Here is a 20869-nt window from a genome sequence, read left to right on the forward strand (position 1 = left end):
GGTATACATACCATGGCTGCATGTGTTATCTGTGTGTCAAATGGATTTCCATGTCTGATTGCAGAGTCTGTGTCTGTAGCAGATAACTGTGGACACAGGTGTAGCACATGCATGCTATGTACACACATGGGATGAGTGGTGCATGTATACCTGATGGGATACCAATCTTGGACATGGCCATTGTAACAGTATGGGGTGTAGTACCATTAGCCATCATCATCATGCATCATGTGGTCACTCAAGGCCACTAAGTTGTGCTAGACCACTGCCTAGCATGCTGTACCTGAACCACAGTGCCGTGGCTAAGTTCACAATTACACAGCCATGTTGCACAAAAGTGTGTGAGGTGCCCAATAGGGAGCATTGCCTAACATGACTGTGTTATGTGTTGAGGAGTATTGCACAGCCCCATGCTAGGCCCCTACCCCTCAGGTATATTATGTGTGGTGTGTGGATGACATGTGGGATACTGAAGTGTGACCTGACAGCGAGTGTCCGGTTACACTATGTGCAGCATGTTGAGGTGTACTGCGTATGACAAACGGGTTATGTTGTGTACATGTGTGTCAGCTATGCCTATCCAATGTGGAGTACAGTGTTGCCACATTTGTGTCTGATGTTCTGTGCATTGCATATGATTGAGGCAGCTACTGACATTACTGAGATGTTTCACGTCTCACAGCAAACATGCACAGCATGCATTATGTGTAGTTGTGTTATGTGTACATGGCCTACACCTCACCTATGACATGCACAGTTCAATACCAAGTTTAAAGAGTTAACACACTCACCAGCATGTAACATCTGCCCTGCTGTCACACCAGAGGGACCTGCAAGAATATGACACAGTTTGTCAGTGGCCACAACTGTGGCATTGCTACTGTGAGTGTGCTAAACTACAGTAGAACAACAGGCATAGGTGTACAGACACTATTCAAATTATCAGTATTGCACGCAATAGGCAGCACAAGTGCTAAACACAGTACACATCTCACGCATGCATAGTCTAACAATACATGTAACAGTAGTCTACAGCTAGGGCATGTTAACTGCACGCTCCATGTCACCATGCTGGGTGGCTCTGGCCTCCATGATGACACATGTGTGATGTTGTTGCTGCTGTAGGCCAGAAGCCACCACACTTAGCAGCAGTTCCTCCACTCTGGTGAGGGGGGATGTATGGCCACCCCACCACCTGTGGCAAGCTGTTGTCTGTGGATATCAGATGCACACTGCCGGACATGTCTAATTAAATCACTGCAGTGATGGCATACCTGCTCATATGTCCGGTTATGCATGCCTATGTCATTTACCCAACGAACAAGTTCTTGCCACAGTGCAGTATGCTCCTGCTGGTGCTGGCTGGCCCTGAAAAACAGCAGGGTATAGTGCTGAACCAGGCTGTGGTGGATTTCCTGTTCCTCTGCAGCTGTGTAGCAGGGATTCCTGTGATGAGCCATAAGCCTGGAAAACAAGTAAACGATATGTGTGAGCAAGTCATGTGGCACACTTAACATTATACAGTACAGATATCAGTTAACTGCTATATATAGCAATCTGTCAGAGGATACACACATTCAGTACCACATATCAGTGCTCAACCCACAACTGGCTGACAGTGCCTGCCACACTCCATATGACACACCAGTATACACCAGTACTCGGCTCACTGTTTGGGATCCAATGCACAGCCTTGCCAGGGGGGGTACATATCAAGCTAATGCATGCAGAAATATGTCATCCATTGCAATGAATGTGAAGTACAGTTACAGTATAACCAGTAACCCACCCTAGTCGTTGATGCCATACCCCTACCTAACATATGTGCACAGTTGTTAATATAGCTGGCATACTGCTGTAACAGAGTATACATGTTGCTAGGTACACACACAAACCCTGCATCACACATGTGATTGCGGACATGGTACAGGCATCATTAAACACACATCAGACATTCATACAACACACAAATGTATGCTGACACAGATGAGCATTTCCTGTGTACCTTACAGTACTGTGTGCCCCTACTTACAGATACCTATGCCCGAGGAATGTAATCTGTGCAGACTACAGGAAACACACAAGACAGTGTTACCAGGGAATGTGAACATACACCATACTGTGCTGTTTAGGCCTATAGCTTCAGGTGGTACAACAGTTCAAATGCCGGCTAGATTCACCAGCAGTACCACTTACTGAGCATACATATATTGCTTCAGCCTATGATGGGACACCACAGTCATATACAAGGAACTATGTCACAACATATACCATCCTACTATGTCTGCATCCCAATAACTGACACATCTTTCTCTGGCCTCACACTTAGGACACAAACGACCATGACAGAAACAACCTCACACTTAGCTATCAAACCGTTACAGACCTTGCACACATTCACTATCACACTCATTCCACCTCACATAGCAGGTATTGCACTGTGTACATGTCTGTGTGCATTGTGTCATATGTATATATGTATATATATATATATATATATATATATATATATATATATACATATCTATATATACACATACTTGTAAAAAGCCACTGCTGTACATATACATGCACATATATGCACATATACTGCCCACCTTTCGTGGTGGGAATATCAATTATGGAACAGTTGTGAGACATACAATTATGTAATAATATTGCACAGTGTTGTGCAGAAGGCATTTTGCTGTCATCAGGCTGTATAGCCGTAGCAGACCTCACTGGCTGTAACTCAGTCCCACAGCATTTAACCACCACATGACATATACCTGCATTGCTTGCTGTTTTCAATGCCACACACTACAACCTACATAGATATGTGCACATAGCAACCTTCAAATACATATATATGTCCAGCCTTCACTAACAGTTGCAGTATGTCCCTTGCCCTATGCACATCTGCATATACATATAGATACGGACTGCTACCACATAAGGAGTGTTCACAGAATGTAGAGTACCCTTCAGACACATAATTCGGATGCCAGCAAATACATCTGTGTTACATACCTTACCTTTGTATTTCTCACCTCAGTCTGTTGTACCTGTTGATGTTTTTTTTTTATTTGTTTAGGTTGGTGTCTTCCATTGCCTGTGTTTGTTTGTTTGTTTGTTTTGTTTGTTTTGGTCGGTTAGTGTCCCCAATGGCCTCTGTTTGTTGTTTTTCTTTTGTTTTGGTTGGTGTCTCCAACCGCCTCTGTTTTTTTTTTTTTGGGTTGGTGTATCCAACTGCCTCTGTTTGTTGCTATTTATTGGGTTGGTCTCCAACTGCCTCTGTTTGTTTGTTTGTTTGTATGTCTGTCTGTCTGTCTGTCTCTCGCTTGCTCTCTCTCTCTCTCTCTTCAGTTGCTGCAATGATATTATTGCATGTGTGGACAGCAAGTACAGGCTGCTTTTGTAGGTATCTGCACATGTGCATGTGATGGCCTCTGCACCAATTGGTGCCCACCATTTAGTGATTGCATGCAGCCTGCTGTGTGGTAATTGCAGTTCTCACTGTGATTTCAGGACACTGCTATAAAATGATAGGTTAGGTAGGTGTAGGCCTTTCAGTTTTGCAAGGTGGGGACCATGCTTGTTTGCTGTGGACACTGTTGTGTCAGTCAAAAGGTTGGTATATGTCTCATATCTGAAGCTGGGTTGTAGCCAGTGAAATGCATGTTGTACTGAAACCTGACTGTTGCTTCTTCCAGTACACTCCTCTCAGTGTGTAAGTTTACTCACACCTCCTAATGCTAACACTGGATACATGGGAGTATGTACTTTCTTTTGGAATTAGGGAATTAACTGGCATACAACAGTAGTTATTGCAATGTATTCCTATGGCTTTCCTGTTTTCCCTTTACATTCACTCCTTGTAATGCATGTTATATTTCTTTATTGCAATGTATTCCTATAGCTTTCTTATTTTCATAGGTGCATAGGTTCATAGGTTCATACTAGGCTATCTGCCCTGGGGCAATTACAAGCCTAGCCCGATTTTGTTTGGCTTATGCCACCCCTTGATTTGAGTATACTGTGCCCTTTTTAAGGTTTAGTTTACTGTGCCTCTGTCTAATAGTGACACGGAAGTAATCCCCGGGACAAAGCTACGATCCCCATCCACTCATCAAGATTCTTCTTGAAGAGATTCAGTGAGGTGCTCTGCCTAACATGAATTGGAATTCTATTCCAGAGCGAAGGGAGCCTCTGGGTTATGAATCTGTCCCTCCAGCAAGTTCTATTTATTTCTGTGCTGAGGTTCAAGTTCCTCGAGCGTGTGGCTCTAAGGGATTTAAATTTACTGAGGTGGAGCATGTCCATTAATTCTGGATTGGACATAGCTTTATATGTCAGGCATAGATCACCTTGAAGTAGGCGGTATGCAACTGAGTAGAGCTGGAGTTTTTTTAACCAAGCAGCATATGGCATCGGCTTGAGTCCCTTGATCCTCTTGGTGAGGTACTTTTGGGGTCTTTCTAATTGCTGCAGGTGTTGGGTAAGGTACATCTCAAAAGGGGCATTATATTCTATGATAGGCCTGATGAGGGATGAATAAAGGGGCACGATTACCTCTCTTGATCTAGATGTGAATCCTTTCATGATGAGGTGGGCTATGTAGAAGGTCTTTCTAACCACTTTGGCAATGTGGTTGTCAAAGGAGAGATTGCTATCAACTTGGGTCCCCAGATCCCTAATTACTTTCTCTGTACTTAATGGGTTACCACCTATGTGGTAATTTGTGGGCACATTGTTTTTGCCAAAGGGTATGACTATACACTTTTTGGCATTTAGCTTTAGACCATGGTTCTGGCACCAGTTATCCGTCTCTGTGAGACTTTTTTGAAGGATGTTTGTGTCAGCTGGAGAGTCGATTATGGCGCCCAGTTTGCAGTCATCTGCGAACTTGGTCAGCCACAGTCCTTCCGTGTTGGCCTGTACCTCGGAAAAGTATATACCGAACAAGAGCGGTCCCAGGACAGAACCTTGTGGGATGCCACTTGTGACCGGTTTCAAGTCTGACATGGCTCCAGCAACTCTCACTCTGTGCGTTCTGTCTTTGAGCCAGTTTGCGACCCATCTTGTGACATAGGGGTTTATATTTAAGCTGGATAGCTTATCTATGATGCCCGAGTGGGGTATTGTGTCAAATGCCTTTGCTAGGTCCAGCTGTGTGGACTACCTTCCCTTCATCTATGGCTTTGGTGACTGTTTCAAAGAAGTCAACCAGGTTCAAAAGGCAGGATCTGCCCTTGACGAAGCCGAATTGGGTAGGATCTAGTGTCTGTAGGTCCCCAATGTATTTGTTTATGAGCTCTATGATGATCCTCTCCATAGTCTTGCAGACTAGGCTAGTCAGGCTTATGGGGCGATAGTTTCCAGGGTCCGTAGAGGCTCCACCTTTGTGGAGTGGGACCACTGTTGCTGTACTCCATTCTGTGGGCACATATCCTGTAGTGAGGCTGAGATTGTACAGCTGTTTTATTTGAGGGGTTAGTTCTTCTTGGAGTTCATGTAGGACACAACCCGGGACGCCATCTGGTCCCATGGAAGCAGTGTTTTTTGCTTTCGAGAGGGCAGCCTTCACCTGAGCATCAGAGATGTTTGGGAGGCAGCCCTCTGCCGGGATAGATACTTGCTCTTTGGGGGGGGAGAAGTTTGCACTGAACCTGTCTGCCAGGATATTGGCGATGTCTGTGGGTTCAGTGTATTTTTTGTCATTTAGAATCAACTCAGAACAAGTCTGGGAGTTGCATCCCAGGTTCCTAACATAACTGAAAAAAGCCTTATGATTGTCTTCAGTGTCCTGTGCAATTTTTCTCTCGAAGCTGGCCTTGGAGGATTTTATGAGGGATCGTAATTTTTTGCTAGTACTGATCAGAGCTGCCTTCCCTATTAGGGATTTTGCTCCATCATGTTGTAGCTTCCTCTTTCTGCTGTACAGTTTATTGATGGCTGGGGTCCACCAGACTGGATGCCTGCCTTTGGATGATTGGGTCTTGGTTTTGTTTGGGATAGCATGATCCATGCATTCCAGGAGATGTCTGTAGAATGCGTTTATATAGGATTCTGCAGTTTGGGCCGTAGTTTCCACTGGCCCTGGGGCCTTGAAGGATTCCACTTCGGTTTTGAGAAGTGAGAAGTTCGCTTTTGAGAAGTTTTTCACTGTGGTTTTCTGGGCTGGAGGTGGGTTTGGGATGTGGATATCCAGTGAAATTAATTTATGGTCTGATCTTACCAATGAGGGATATACTTCTGGTATGGAGCATAGAGTACCCATGTTGGTAATGATCAGGTCTAGTATGTTATCCCCTCTTGTGGGAGTGGTGACTAGTTGTTCCATAGCATTTGAGTTTATAATTTCCAGGAACCTTTGGGCTAAGGTGCTGAGGCTTGAGTAGTGCTCCCAGTCTATGTTTGGGTAGTTGAAGTCGCCCAATATAATGGTGTTCGGAGAGATCTTCATGTTCTCCAATGTTTTCAGGAAAGCCGAGTGGGATTCCTGACTTTGAGAGGGTGGTCTGTAGGATGCTATAAACTGAAAAGCAGTCTTTCCCACTGTTAGTTGCACATGGATGATCTCCGATACTTGGTGCATTGCCACTAACCTGGAGGTGTGGATATCCTTGATAAATATGGAAAATCCCCCTCTTTTTGTGGTTCGGTCTGGGTTTTGGGGCCGAAAAGCATGATATGAGGTATAACCTGGTAGTGCTGGGGTGCTCTCTGGAGCCTTGAACCAGGTTTCTGTCACTGCACAGATATCGATGTTCTCCATACTGAGGAGAGCTTTGAGTGCATGCATCTTGAGGTTAAGACTTCTGGCGTTTAGCAACATTACCCTTAGTTTCTTGTTCCTTGTGTTGTCTATGGAGGTGGGTTTGACTTTTGAGCCTTGCCTAAAAAAGGCACTGTGGGGGTGGCAAGAGCCTTTGCCAATATCCGAAAGCCCAGTGGTTACAGGTGCAAGCCATCCCTAGCGAAGCAATGTGGCTTGTCGAGCATGTCACCCCAGGCTGACAGACACTGGATCCCCTTTGAATGACACCAAAATTTTAGCCAATTGTTAAAATCGATCATTTTGTCTTTGTACTGTGGCATCATTCTAGGTGAGGGTAAGATGCTGCTCAAGGTCAGGGTCATACCAGCCTGGGCTACATGATCAGAGAGCTCCTCTATGTCTCTTTTCATGTAGTCCAGGGAGGTACGTCTCAGGTCATTCACACCAGCATGTACGATGACTGAGTCATATTTGTATTTGCTTTGTAGTGACCGGAGTGCTTGCGTTATGTGGCAGATCCTAGCGCCCGACACCCAGCTCACTGTGATCTTCTCTTTGTTCAGCCTTGTGAGTGGGACGTCAGTGTGTCTGACAATAGAGTCACATATTACAAGAGTATCAGGTGTGTTATTCAGCCTTAAGGGCTGTGGCTGCTTGGCACACTGACTTTGTGGGCTATGTGTTCTGCGTCTTTTGTTTTGGGGTAGCATTTGCTTGGATGTCTGCTTTGGAGGTCTCCGTTGCTTAGGTAGATTTTTATTTAGAGCCTCTGAGTATGTTTTTGTGTATTTATGTGTTTGGTTCGCTGATGTGGTGGGACTATGTGATACTGGAATTGTGTAGTGTGAGGTTACCTTCTCCTCCTGACTGGTTTCACCAGTTTTGAGATGAGAGAGCTCAGCCTCCAGTTTGGCTATATGGTTGCATCTCTCACATATATTTGAACCTGTTTGGAGGAGGAGAGGGTTGTCCATGTACATGAGACAGTTGTAACATTGCCTCAAAATTCCCAGATTCACCAGCTGGACTGGACAGGAAACCATTGACTGACCTTTGGACATGCTAGAGTAATATAGGGAAACTGAATTAAGACGGACCGATAGGGGTCAAGGTAATCGTAGAGAGTATAAGAGTAAGTAGTGCTTATGGTTTAATAGTGCTAACTTGTAAGATTACTTATTTGGACCAGTGAATGGCCTTAGAATGAGAATATGGTGTTTAATTTGAGAGATAGAGCAGTTCTAAGGGAAAAAGTGAAGAGCAGACTTCGTGGAGCCAGGAATAGTTTAAACCCAATTTGGCGGCACTGCCCATTGTTGTGCTATGCACAAAACCGCGCAAAACCGTGCAAAAGAGGGTTTTAAGAGAGGGAGATCAAGGAGTTTGGAATTGACCCAAAATGGCCAATAAAACTACAGTTTCAAGGCAGTAACCACTCCCACAGGGGCAGGCAGGCTGCTCAATGTTTATCACTGCCACTGATGAACAGAGAGACTTCCCTTTAGCCCAAGCAAAAAATGGTCTCCAAGAAACTTACAAACAGTTCAGAACAGCAAGCCTGTAACTGAACTTTTTTAAATCTCAGAAAAGTGGGAAAAAAGCAAGATTTTTTTGTTTTTTTGTTTTTTTAAAGATAACAGAGGTTCACCAGTATCAACAAGTTATAACAGTGCAGTAAATGACCCCACACTTGAGTGCTAGGCCAGAGACAGATAAAATGCAAGTTTTAAGAAAAAAACGATTCTAAAAATAAGTGCAAACAGGAAATTCAGTAAACAGCTCTAGGTTGTGTTCTAAATACAGTTACCAATGTAGAAATCAAGTTTAACAAGCCAGAAAATGCTCAAAGTAGGTGGCTATGCAGAAAAACGTAGCAAATAATCTGAAGAAAAATACTTAAAATCTCAAAAGTGGCTCCTTTCTTCTCTCAGTGTTTTCTCCTCTTGGTGGGTGCTTCCCCAACAGCCAACAAGTCTGAAAAGACGCCAAAACCACGAGGCAATCTGGTTCTAAGAGAGGGAGATCAAGGAGTTTGGAATTGACCCAAAATGGCCAATAAAACTACAGTTTCAAGGCAGTAACCACTCCCACAGGGGCAGACAGGCTGCTCAATGTTTATCACTGCCACTGATGAACAGAGAGACTTCCTTTTAGCCCAAGCAAAAAATGGCCTCCAAGAAAATTACAAACAGTTCAGAACAGCAAACCTGTAACTGAACGTTTTTAAATCTCAGAAAAGTGGGAAAAAAGCAAGATTTTTTTGTTTTTTTTTTTTTAAGATAGCAGAGGTTCACAAGTATCAACAAGTTATAACAGTGCAGTAAATGGCCCCACACTTGAGTGCTAGGCCAGAGACAGATAAAATGGAAGTTTTAAGAAAAAAACGATTTTAAAAATAAGAGCAAAAAGGAAATTCAGTAAACAGCTCTAGGTTGTGTTATAAATACAGTTACCAATGCAGAAATCAAGTTTAACAAGCCAGAAAATGCGCAAAGTAGGCGGCTATCCCTTTACATTCACTCCTTGTAATGCTTGTTATATTTCTTTCAGCACCAAGTTATTGTGGCTTAGTGGTACATCATGCAGACTGGTGAGTCCAAGGTGTGGGGTTTGAGACTGCCAAGGGTATTTTATTTTGCTGCTGAGCAATACAAGGGCCTTGTCATACAGAGTGACAAAGGCACTTTTAAGCAGTTGTAAGTGAGTTGACGTGGGTTTGTGTGACGCTTAGCGATGCTAACTGACACTTAGCGATGCTAAGCAACGCTTAGCTTAGCTTATTGTATTTTAGCAATACTAAGCTAAGCTTTGCTTAGCTTATTTTATGTTAGCAATAGTAAGCTAAGCTTGGCGTAGCTTATCATATCTTAGCAATGCTAAGCTAGGCGCACACATGCGCACACTGGTGCAAACACGCTTACTACTGTTTACAAGTGCTCACTCCCGCTAACCCCCGCACTCATGTCTTTGACAGGAAAGTAAATGGGGAGATTGGAATGTGTTCCATAGCTGCCCATTTCTTTAGCAGCAACAGCTGTGCATATGTTGAAAATTTGGAGTGAGTTTTGAGACCTCCCACCCCTGAGAGAGGGGTGAGGACAACATAGATTGTTGCACTGCCAATTAGAATCATCAGTGTACATGTCCTATGGACATGTGTGCAAAATGGTAAGCTATGTATGGGGCGTAATTTTTTTTTCGGGTACAGATTGCCTTTTTTTATTTTTCAGGTGAGAGTGGTAAGTGAGGTAGGGGAAATAGGTATATTTGGGGAGGTAGGTTGGGGAGGTAAACAGACAAGACAAACAAGACACATACAGGGGCAGAATTTGACACATGGGGTGGGTGAACACAATTGAAGGGGAAGGTTGTTTGGAAATCACAAGTGCATGAGTCCACAGATGGTAGCAGTGGAACTGAGATTCCCACCCATGGGCAGTCACCACTGCACCTTCACAGCCCCAGGGGTGGCTGCGCTGGGGGCTGAGTAGGATGGACAGGCTCACCTGTGAGACGCGCCACTCTCGCCTCAAGCTGGCATAGGGGAACAGCGACTGAACACTGGATCTCCCTACGAGCCACAGCCCAGACCCTTCGAAGGGTGATGGGTGGCACTTCTCCGCCCACGCTTGCACAGGGGGGATGAGCCCCATCCCCTGCAGCACTTCCACCCAAAGGTGGCACAGGACCAACAGAGGTGGGGAGTCCGGGCTGGGCACCAGAGCCACTGGTGCCAGGTGCACTCGCCAAATGAGGAGGAACAGGTGGGTCCACTGGGACTGGCCTTCCCATGCGTTTTGTGATTCGGTTTGTTTCATTACAACATAAACAATAGCATTCCAGATTAGTTGTAACAGCATGCAGTAATATTCCCATTAATCCAACACACCACAGTTCCAACAGTTGAACAGCAAACATAACACATGCATATATTGAACAACAGTGGTTATTCCAACCACATGCAGTAATGATTGGTAGCAACAAGCCACCATGAACGTGGTGTTTGAACAGGGCACATGCATCAACATGAGTGCAAATATTTATGGAACAATAGGACATATATCCCAACAAATATTTAAGATTACACATACCCATCGAGGTGTGGAATTGCATGGTTTATGCACAAACAGTAGGGTGTAGAAAAAACCTCCATTAACATCTTATAAACACTTTTACTCTACACTACATTCCTAGTGACTGCAGGTGTATATTCCCTACATGTATTATTACACTTGCCACCATGCATTAGGTTGTGTAATGGGTTTGGCTAGTTCAATCTATACTTGACCTATATCTCACATACTAACTGTCCATGATGCAGATGTTATTGCTACATATTTCATGGTTGCATTTATATTTCTTTATCTACATATCTGGATGTTTTCACATGACATTTTCACTTCTAATTGTACAGAACCCTGCATTTATTGAAGCACACTTACATTTCTGGGGAACATATTCGCATGCTACTCGTGTGCAAGATTTACTTATGCATGCCAGCCAGTAACTGACTGTTGAGGACTGTATATTTACTTCACAGCTACTAGCACTTCCATCACCCACTTTAGATAGGACTGCAGAACTCTGGGTTGCCAGCACTTTCTAACACATTACTATTTGTATAATGCAAGGGTACAACAACATTTCATACTAAGTGAAACAGACACACTCTGGGTTTTAGACCTTTATTAATGACATTACACACTTTTCTACAGGCTCACTCCTTTATTTGTTTTAACGGTATATATGGCAGACATGTTCACAACATATTATACCTTTATTAATAGGTTAGCACACTCTTTTTTCAGGCTCACTCACATATTATTGTATATGACAGTGCCTGCAGAGATATTATTCCAGACATTTGTTACCTTTCTTAATGGGTTACTACACTCTTTTTCTGCCTCTCTAACGTTTTTATCTGACAGTACATGCAGAGGACTTATTCAGTCCATTTTATGGCTGTATTATTAGACTACAACACTTTCTTTCATGCTCTCTCCCATATTTTATATAACAATACATGCAGAATAATCACTAACCTGCCTGGCGGCACAGCCTTAGCAGCCTATCATTATAGGCTTGCTGATTCATAACATGGTCACCTGCAGCTGTAAAGTAAATGAAGGGATATTGAGACATTCCTATCCGTTATACATACTCCATTTTAAATCCTTACATACTGCATTCCATGGCTACATACTCAGTTGTGGGGCATCCCACGGGCCTCCTGTATCCACTGGTTCAGGTGGTCCTCATTTCGTCTCTTCAGGTCCGCATGGTGGTGACGTACCTGCTCACCAGTCTGGGGAACGCCTGTGGCACTGGTGAGGTCACGAGCTAACCGGTTCCAAGCCTCTGCCTTGTACTCCATCCCTTGGAACTGGCCCTGCAGGAGTCTTGCCTCGTGACGGTGGACTAGGAGCCAAACCATGTATTTGGACTCCTCGGTGCCCCATCTCTGCCCTCGGAAGCACACTCCCTCTCCAACACAAGACATTCTGACCGCAGATGTGAGCTACAATCAGTTACAGCGTGTATTCCCGCCTGTGGGGCTTAAATATGCCGCATTTCTGGCACTTTTTTGTGATTGGCCATTTTGTAAAATTCTCGGCTGACAGCAGACCTGCTTAGTAATGGTTAAACTACCATTCCTAAGTTTATGTATGTTAATAGTGGCTGTTTCCCCTGTGTTGTCATGGCTTTGTGGTTCTGTACTTTGATTATGATGCAAAGGGTCCTGGGTTCAAACGTTGTCATTCTTTTATTTTAATACTGTCCAGACAGGCTAGGGTGTGTGGCTGCGTTTAAGCAACTTAGCTCTACGTTGCTCCCCTGTGCCCTACGGTGCCCTGGTTGGCGCGGCGCTCACGTCCGCGCAAACACATTGCACTGGGTAAAGCATTTTTAAATGTTGGGCAACTCTATTGCGCTGGGTAAAGTGCTATTACACTATGGGCAACTCTGTTTAGCTGGGTGAAGTGCTGTTAAACTATGGACAACTCTGTTTAGCTGGATAAATCACTATTAAACTATGGGCAACTCTGTTTAGCTGGATATAGCGCTATTAAACTATGGGCACCTCTGTTTAGATGGGTATAGCGCTATTAAACTATGGGCACCTGTGTTTAGCTGTGTAAAACGTTGCTTAACTGCAGGCTATTATATATCTGGGTCTTTTCAAAATATATAATTTGTTTGCTGATACATTGGCCATGTCACTGCTTTAAATAAAATTTTAATCATATTTGTCTGGTATTATTTCAAATACTGATTTAAAACATAAATAAGAAGGGGAGTGGTGGGACTCGAACTGTGAATGCCATCTTTTTGTGCATACGCTCTACCATTACGCAATTGCTATTTGGATTAATTTGCATAAGTAGTTCTTATATGCTCTTCAATGTCACAATTGCTAACTGTGGTTAAGCAATGGGCACACCCACGCAAACAAGCGCAAATACGGGCAGCTATATCGTGGATTTAAAAAAAAAAAAAATTTTGTTTTATAACTGATGGGGGTTTACAGTGTCAGGGAGTGTGGTGTTGGGTGCAAGTACATTTGAGCGGACTCGCTCTTGTCTGTTGACATTATGCTTTTTAAAACCTTGCAGGGGCGTGGACTTTTAGACTGCTCGGCAGTTGGACACGCCCCCTGCTTGCCTACTCAGTCTGTGTAAGAGTTACGGATGAGTCAGCGTGCCCTCATGAATATTCATGGCACGCTAACGTCATACTGTTCAACTGCAGCCTCCGAGTAAGACATATTAAGTCTTACATGGAGGTTTCGTGAATCTGGCCCAGTAACTATTACATTTGTAATATTTTGTAAACAACTTACAATATATCAGCAACCACTCAAGTTATGCACATACTGTCAGCAGTATTTTATTCATCTATCAGAGAGCTTTCATATGAGGGTAAGGAGTTTCGTCTGGGTTGCTTGGTTGTTGAGATATTTAGAAAAAATGTGAACATTATAGCTATATAAATTAATTTCATAAAAACAACAGTTAATATCTCTTTACCTGCACTACACAGAGGTCAAAAATTAATGCAGCTAAGTTTGCCATTGAGTAAGCTTTAAGATGAAATATGTTAAAACCTTGTACATAGCATGGTTTTGGAATTATTAATGGAAATATGAACAAACAATATTTGACACCTAGAGGCGTCAGTAGGAGTTAACTGCAGATGCACCTGAAAGCATCACTTGGATGTAATGAGTTAAGCAGTGAATTTGCAAACTGTCATTTCTTAGTGAGCAGTGGAACTGATCACCCTTGGACAGCATCCATGTTACCACAACAGTACTTGTTAGGGGCCATTCTAACAGCCATTGTTCACAGCAGTACACACAGTCTGGCTGACCTGCCATCACCTCTAGCACAAGAAAATAGTCAAACACCATAGAGTGTACAGATAGACTATATGGTAGCTTTCAGGAATGAGCTGTCCTCCAATGGAATTGTGAGCCATGAATGGAGCACTTGTCCCAGTGGATACTAAAGTATATGTAGCATTGGTCATCTTGGATAAGAGAACCTTCTAGTGGTCATCTGGGGACATGGCAGAAAATTTAGAGTCATCACCCTTACTAGATACTTAGTAATATGCTGCAGTATGTGGAACAGAATATGTTGCTCCATGGACTGTAGAGGAGGGGAACATCACAGGGTGGGAATTTGGTGATACAGCCCATTTCTCTGAGGTTCTAGGGGTCATTGACTGCACATACATTGCCATCATGATGCCATATTTTCTGCATAAGTACTAATATATCAACAAAAAGGGTTTTGGCTCTGTGCCATCCAGAAAATTCTTTCATTTCTAGCATCTAGCACATATCTGACCTATACCAGTTATTTCGGTGGGATGACTATATACAGGGACATTTAATTGAAGGTGCACTCAGCACCACTACTAATCTGCTAAGACTTCCCTTTAGCCCAAGCAAAAAATGGTCTCCAAGAAACTTACAAACAGTTCAGAACAGCAAGCCTGTAACTGAACTTTTTTAAATCTCAGAAAAGTGGGAAAAAATCAAGATTTTTTTGTTTTTTTGTTTTTTTAAAGATAGCAGAGGTTCACAAGTATCAACAAGTTATAACAGTGCAGTAAATGACCCCACACTTGAGTGCTAGGCTAGAGACAGATAAAATGCAAGTTTTAAGAAAAAAACGATTTTAAAAATAAGTGCAAACAGGAAATTCAGTAAACAGCTCTAGGTTGTGTTCTAAATACAGTTACCAATGCAGAAATCAAGTTTAACAAGCCAGAAAATGTTCAAAGTAGGTGGCTATGCAGAAAAACGTAGCAAATAATCTGAAGAAAAATACTTAAAATCTCAAAAGTGGCTCCTTTCTTCTCTCAGTGTTTTCTCCTCTTGGTGGGTGCTTCCCCAACAGCCAACAAGTCTGAAAAGACGCCAAAACCATGAGGCAATCTTGTTCTAAGAGAGGGAGATCAAGGAGTTTGGAACTGACCCAAAATGGCCAATAAAACTACAGTCTCAAGGCAGTAACCACTCCCACAGGGGCAGACAGGTTGCTCAATGTTTATCACTGCCACTGATGAACAGAGAGACTTCCTTTTAGCCCAAGCAAAAAATGGCCTCCAAGAAAATTACAAACAGTTCAGAACAGCAAGCCTGTAACTGAACGTTTTTAAATCTGAGAAAAGTGGGAAAAAAGCAAGATTTTTTTATTTTTTTATTTTTTTAAGATAGCAGAGGTTCCCAAGTATCAACAAGTTATAACAGTGCAGTAAATGACCCCACACTTGAGTGCTAGGCCAGAGACAGATAAAATGCAAGTTTTAAGAAAAAAACGATTTTAAAAATAAGCGCAAAAAGGAAATTCAGTAAACAGCTATAGGTTGTGTTATAAATACAGTTACCAATGCAGAAATCAAGTTTAACATGCCAGAAAATGCGCAAAGTAGGCGGCTATCCCTTTACATTCACTCCTTGTAATGCTTGTTATATTTCTTTCAGCACCAAGCTATTGTATATCTGCTGTGGCTTAGTGGTACATCATGCAGACTGGTGAGTCCAAGGTGTGGGGTTTGAGACTGACAAGGGTATTTTATTTTGCTGCTGAGCAATACAAGGGCCTTGTCATACAGAGTGACAAAGGCACTTTTAAGCAGTTGTAAGTGAGTTGACGTGGGTTTGTGTGACGCTTAGCGATGCTAACTGACACTTAGTGATGCTAAGCAACACTTAGCTTAGCTTATTGTATTTTAGCAATACTAAGCTAAGCTTTGCTTAGCTTATTTTATGTTAGCAATAGTAAGCTAAGCTTGGCGTAGCTTGTCATATCTTAGCAATGCTAAGCTAGGCGCACACATGCGCACACTGGTGCAAACACGCTTACTACTGTTTACAAGTGCTCACTCCCGCTAACCCCCGCGTTCATGTCTTTGACAGGAAAGTAAATGGGGAGATTGGAATATGTTCCATAGCTGCCCATTTCTTTAACAGCAACAGCTGTGCATATGTTGAAAATTTGGAGTGAGTTTTGAGACCTTCCACTCCTGAGAGAGGGGTGATGACAACATAGATTGTTGCACTGCCAATTAGAATCATCGGTGTACATGTCCTATGGACATGTGTGCAAAATGGTAAGCTATGTATGGGGCGTAATTTTTTTTTCGGGTACAGATTGCCCTTTTTTTTTTTTTTTTTTTCAGGTGAGAGTGGTAAGTGAGGTAGGGGAAACAGGTATATTTGGCGAGGTAGGTTGGAGAGGTAAACAGACAAGACAAACAAGATGCATACAGGGGCAGAATTTGACACATGGGGTGGGTGAACACAATTGACGGGGAAGGTTGTTTGGAAATCACAAGTGCATGAGTCCACAGATGGTAAGAGTGGAACTGAGATCCCCACCCATGGGCAGTCACCACTGCACCTTCACAGCCCCGGGGGTGGCTGTGCTGGGGGCTGAGTAGGATGGACAGGCTCATCTGTGAGATGCGCCACTCTCGCCTCAAGCTGGCATAGGGGATCAGCGACTGAACACTGGATCTCCCTACGCGCCACAGCCCAGACCCTTCGAAGGGTGATGGGTGGCACTTCTCCACCCACGCTTGCACAGGGGGGATGAGCCCCATCCCCTGCAGCACTTCAACCCAAAGGTGGCACAGGACCAACAGAGGAGAGGAGTTCGGGCTGGGCACCAGAGCCACTGGTGCCAGGTGCACTCGCCAAATGAGGAGGAACAGGTGGGTCCACTGGGACTGGCCTTCCCATGCGTTCTGTGATTCGGTGTGTTTCATTACAACATAAACAATAGCATTCCAGATTAGTTGTAACAGCATGCAGTAATATTCCCATTAATCCAACACACCACAGTTCCAACAGTTGAACAGCAAACATAACACATGCATATATTGAACAACAGTGGTTATTCCAACCACATGCAGGAATGATTGGTAGCAACAAGCCACCATGAACATGGTGTTTGAACAGGGCACATGCATCAACATGAGTGCAAATATTTATGGAACAATAGGACATATATCCCAACAAATATTTAAGATTACACATACCCATTGAGGTGTGGAATTGCATGGTTTATGCACAAACAGTAGGGTGTAGAAAAAACCTCCATTAACATCTTATAAACACTTTTACTCTACACTACATTCCTAGTGACTGCAGGTGTATATTCCCTACATGTATTATTACACTTTCCACCATGCATTAGGTTGTGTAATGGGTTTGGCTAATTCAATCTATACTTGACCTATATCTCACATATTAACTGTCCATGATGCAGATGTTATTGCTACATATTTCATGGTTGCATTTATATTTCTTTATCTACATATCTGGATGTTTTCACATGACATTTTCACTTCTAATTGTACAGAACCCTGCATTTATTAAAGCACACTTACATTTCTGGGGAACATATTCGCATGCTACTCGTGTGCAAGATTTACTTATGCATGCCAGCCAGTAACTGACTGTTGAGGACTGTATATTTACTTCACAGCTACTAGCACTTCCATCACCCACTTTAGATAGGACTGCAGAACTCTGAGTTGCCAGCACTTTCTAACACATTACTATTTGTATAATGCAAGGGTACAACAACATTTCATACTAAGTGAAACAGACACACTCTGGGTTTTAGACCTTTATTAATGACATTACACACTTTTCTACAGGCTCACTCCTTTATTTGTTTTAACGGTATATATGGCAGACATGTTCACAACATATTATACCTTTATTAATAGGTTAGCACACTCTTTTTTCAGGCTCACTCACATATTATTTTATATGACAGTGCCTGCAGAGATATTATTCCAGACATTTGTTACCTTTCTTAATGGGTTACTACACTCTTTTTCTGCCTCTCTAACGTTTTTATCGACAGTACATGCAGAGGACTTATTCAGTCCATTTTATGGCTGTATTATTAGACTACAACACTTTCTTTCATGCTCTCTCCCATATTTTATATAACAATACATGCAGAATAATCACTAACCTGCCTGGCGGCACAGCCTTAGCAGCCTATCATTATAGGCTTGCTGATTCATAACATGGTCACCTGCAGCTGTAAAGTAAATGAAGGGATATTGAGACATTCCTATCCGTTATACATACTCCATTTTAAATCCTTACATACTGCATTCCATGGCTACATACTCAGTTGTGGGGCATCCCGCATCCCACGGGCCTCCTGTATCCACTGGTTCAGGTGGTCCTCATTTCGTCTCTTCAGGTCTGCATGGTGGTGACGTACCTGTTCACCAGTCTGGGGAACACCTGTGGCACTGGTGAGGTCACGAGCTAACTGGTTCCAAGCCTCTGCCTTGTACTCCATCCCTTGGAACTGGCCCTGCAGGAGTCTTGCCTCATGACAGTGGACTAGGAGCCAAACCATGTATTTAGACTCCTCGGTGCCCCATCTCTGCGCTCGGAAGCACACTCCCTCTCCAACACCAGACATTCTGACTGCAGATGTGAGCTACAATCAGTTATGGCGTGTGTTCCCGCCTGTGGGGCTTAAATATGCCGCATTTCCGGCACTTTTTTGTGATTGGCCATTTCGTAAAATTCTCGGCTGACAGCAGACCAGCTTAGTAATGGTTAAACTACCATTCCTAAGTTTATGTATGTTAATAGTGGCTGTTGCCTTTGTGTTGTCATGGCTTAGTGGTTCTGTACTTTGATTATGATGCAAAGGGTCCTGGGTTCAAACGTTGTCATTCTTTTATTTTAATACTGTCTAGACAGGCTAGGGGGTGTGGCTTCTTTTAAGCAACTTAGCTCTACGTTGCTCCCCTGTGCCCTAGGGTGCCCTGGTTGGCGCGGCGCTCACGTCCACACAAACACATTGCACTGGGTAAAGCATTTTTAAATGTTGGGCAACTCTATTGCGCTGGGTAAAGTGCTATTACACTATGGGCAACTCTGTTTAGCTGGGTGAAGTGCTGTTAAACTATGGACAACTCTGTTTAGCTGGATAAATCACTATTAAACTATGGGCAACTCTGTTTAGCTGGATAAAGCGCTATTAAACTATGGGCACCTCTGTTTAGATGGGTATAGCACTATTAAATTAGGGGCACCTGTGTTTAGATGTGTAAAATGTTGCTTAACGGCAGGCTATTATATATCTGGGTCTTTTCAAAATATATATTTTGTTTGCTGATACATTGGCCATGTCACTGCTTTAAATAAAATTTTAATCATATTTGTCTGGTATTATTTCAAATACTGATTTAAAACATAAATAAGAAGGGGAGTGGTGGGACTCGAACTGTGAATTGCCATCTCTTTGTGCACACGCTCTACCATTACGCTATTGCTATTTGGATTAATTTGCATAAGTAGTTCTTATATGCTCTTCAATGTCACAATTGCTAACTGTGGTTAAGCAATGGGCACACCCACGCAAACAAGCGCAAATACGGGCAGCTATATCGTGGATTTAAAAAAAAAAATTTCCGTTTTATAACTGATGGGGGTTTACAGTGTCAGGGAGTGTGGTGTTGGGTGCAAGTACATTTGAGTGGACTCGCTCTTGTCTGTTGACATTATGCTTTTTAAAACCTTGCAGGGGCGTGGACTTTTAGACTGCTCGGCAGTTGGACACGCCGCCTGCTTGCCTACTCAGTCTGTGTAAGAGTTACAGATGAGTCAGCGTGCCCTCATGAATATTCATGGCACGCTAACGTCATACTGTTCAACTGCAGCCTCCGAGTAAGACATATTAAGTCTTACACGGAGGTTTTGTGAATCTGGCCCAGTAACTATTACATTTGTAATATTTTGTAAACAACTTACAATATATCAGCAACCACTCAAGTGACGCACCTATTGTCAGCAGTATTTTATTCCTCTATCAGAGAGCTTTCATATGAGGGTAAGGAGTTTCATCTGGGTTGCTTGGTTGTTGAGATATTTAGAAAAAATGTGAACATTATAGCTATATAAATTAATTTCATAAAAACAACAGTTAATATCTGTTTACCTGCACTAGACAGAGGTCAAATATTAATGCAGTTAAGTTTGCCATTGAGTTAGCTTTAAGATGAAATATTTTAAAACCTTGTATATATCATGGTTTTGGAATTATTGATCCAAATATGAACAAACAATATTTGACACCTAGAGGTGTCAGTAGGAGTTAACTGCAGATGCACCTGAAAGCATCATTTGGATGTAATGAGTTAAGCAGTGAATTTGCAAACTGTCATTTCTTAGTGAGCAGTGGAACTGATCACCCTTGGGCAGCATCCATGTTACCACAACAGTACTTGTTAGGGGCCATTCTAACAGCCATTGTTCACAGCAGTACACACAGTCTGGCTGACCTTCCATCACCTCTAGCACAAGAAAATAGTCAAACACCATAGAGTGTACAGATAGACTATATGGTAGCTTTCAGGAATGAGCTGTCCTCCAATGGAATTGTGAGCCATGAATGGAGCACTTGTCCCTGTGGATACTAAAGTATATGTAGCATTGGTCATCTTGGATAAGAGAACCTTCTAGTGGTCATCTGGGGACATGGCAGAAAATTTAGAGTCATCACCCTTACTAGATACTTAGTAATATGCTGCAGTATGTGGAACAGAATATGT

This window comes from Protopterus annectens, chromosome 11.part0, assembly GCF_019279795.1.
Source record: "Protopterus annectens isolate FY-2018-M chromosome 11.part0, PAN1.0, whole genome shotgun sequence".
NCBI classification, from domain to species: domain Eukaryota; kingdom Metazoa; phylum Chordata; order Ceratodontiformes; family Protopteridae; genus Protopterus; species Protopterus annectens.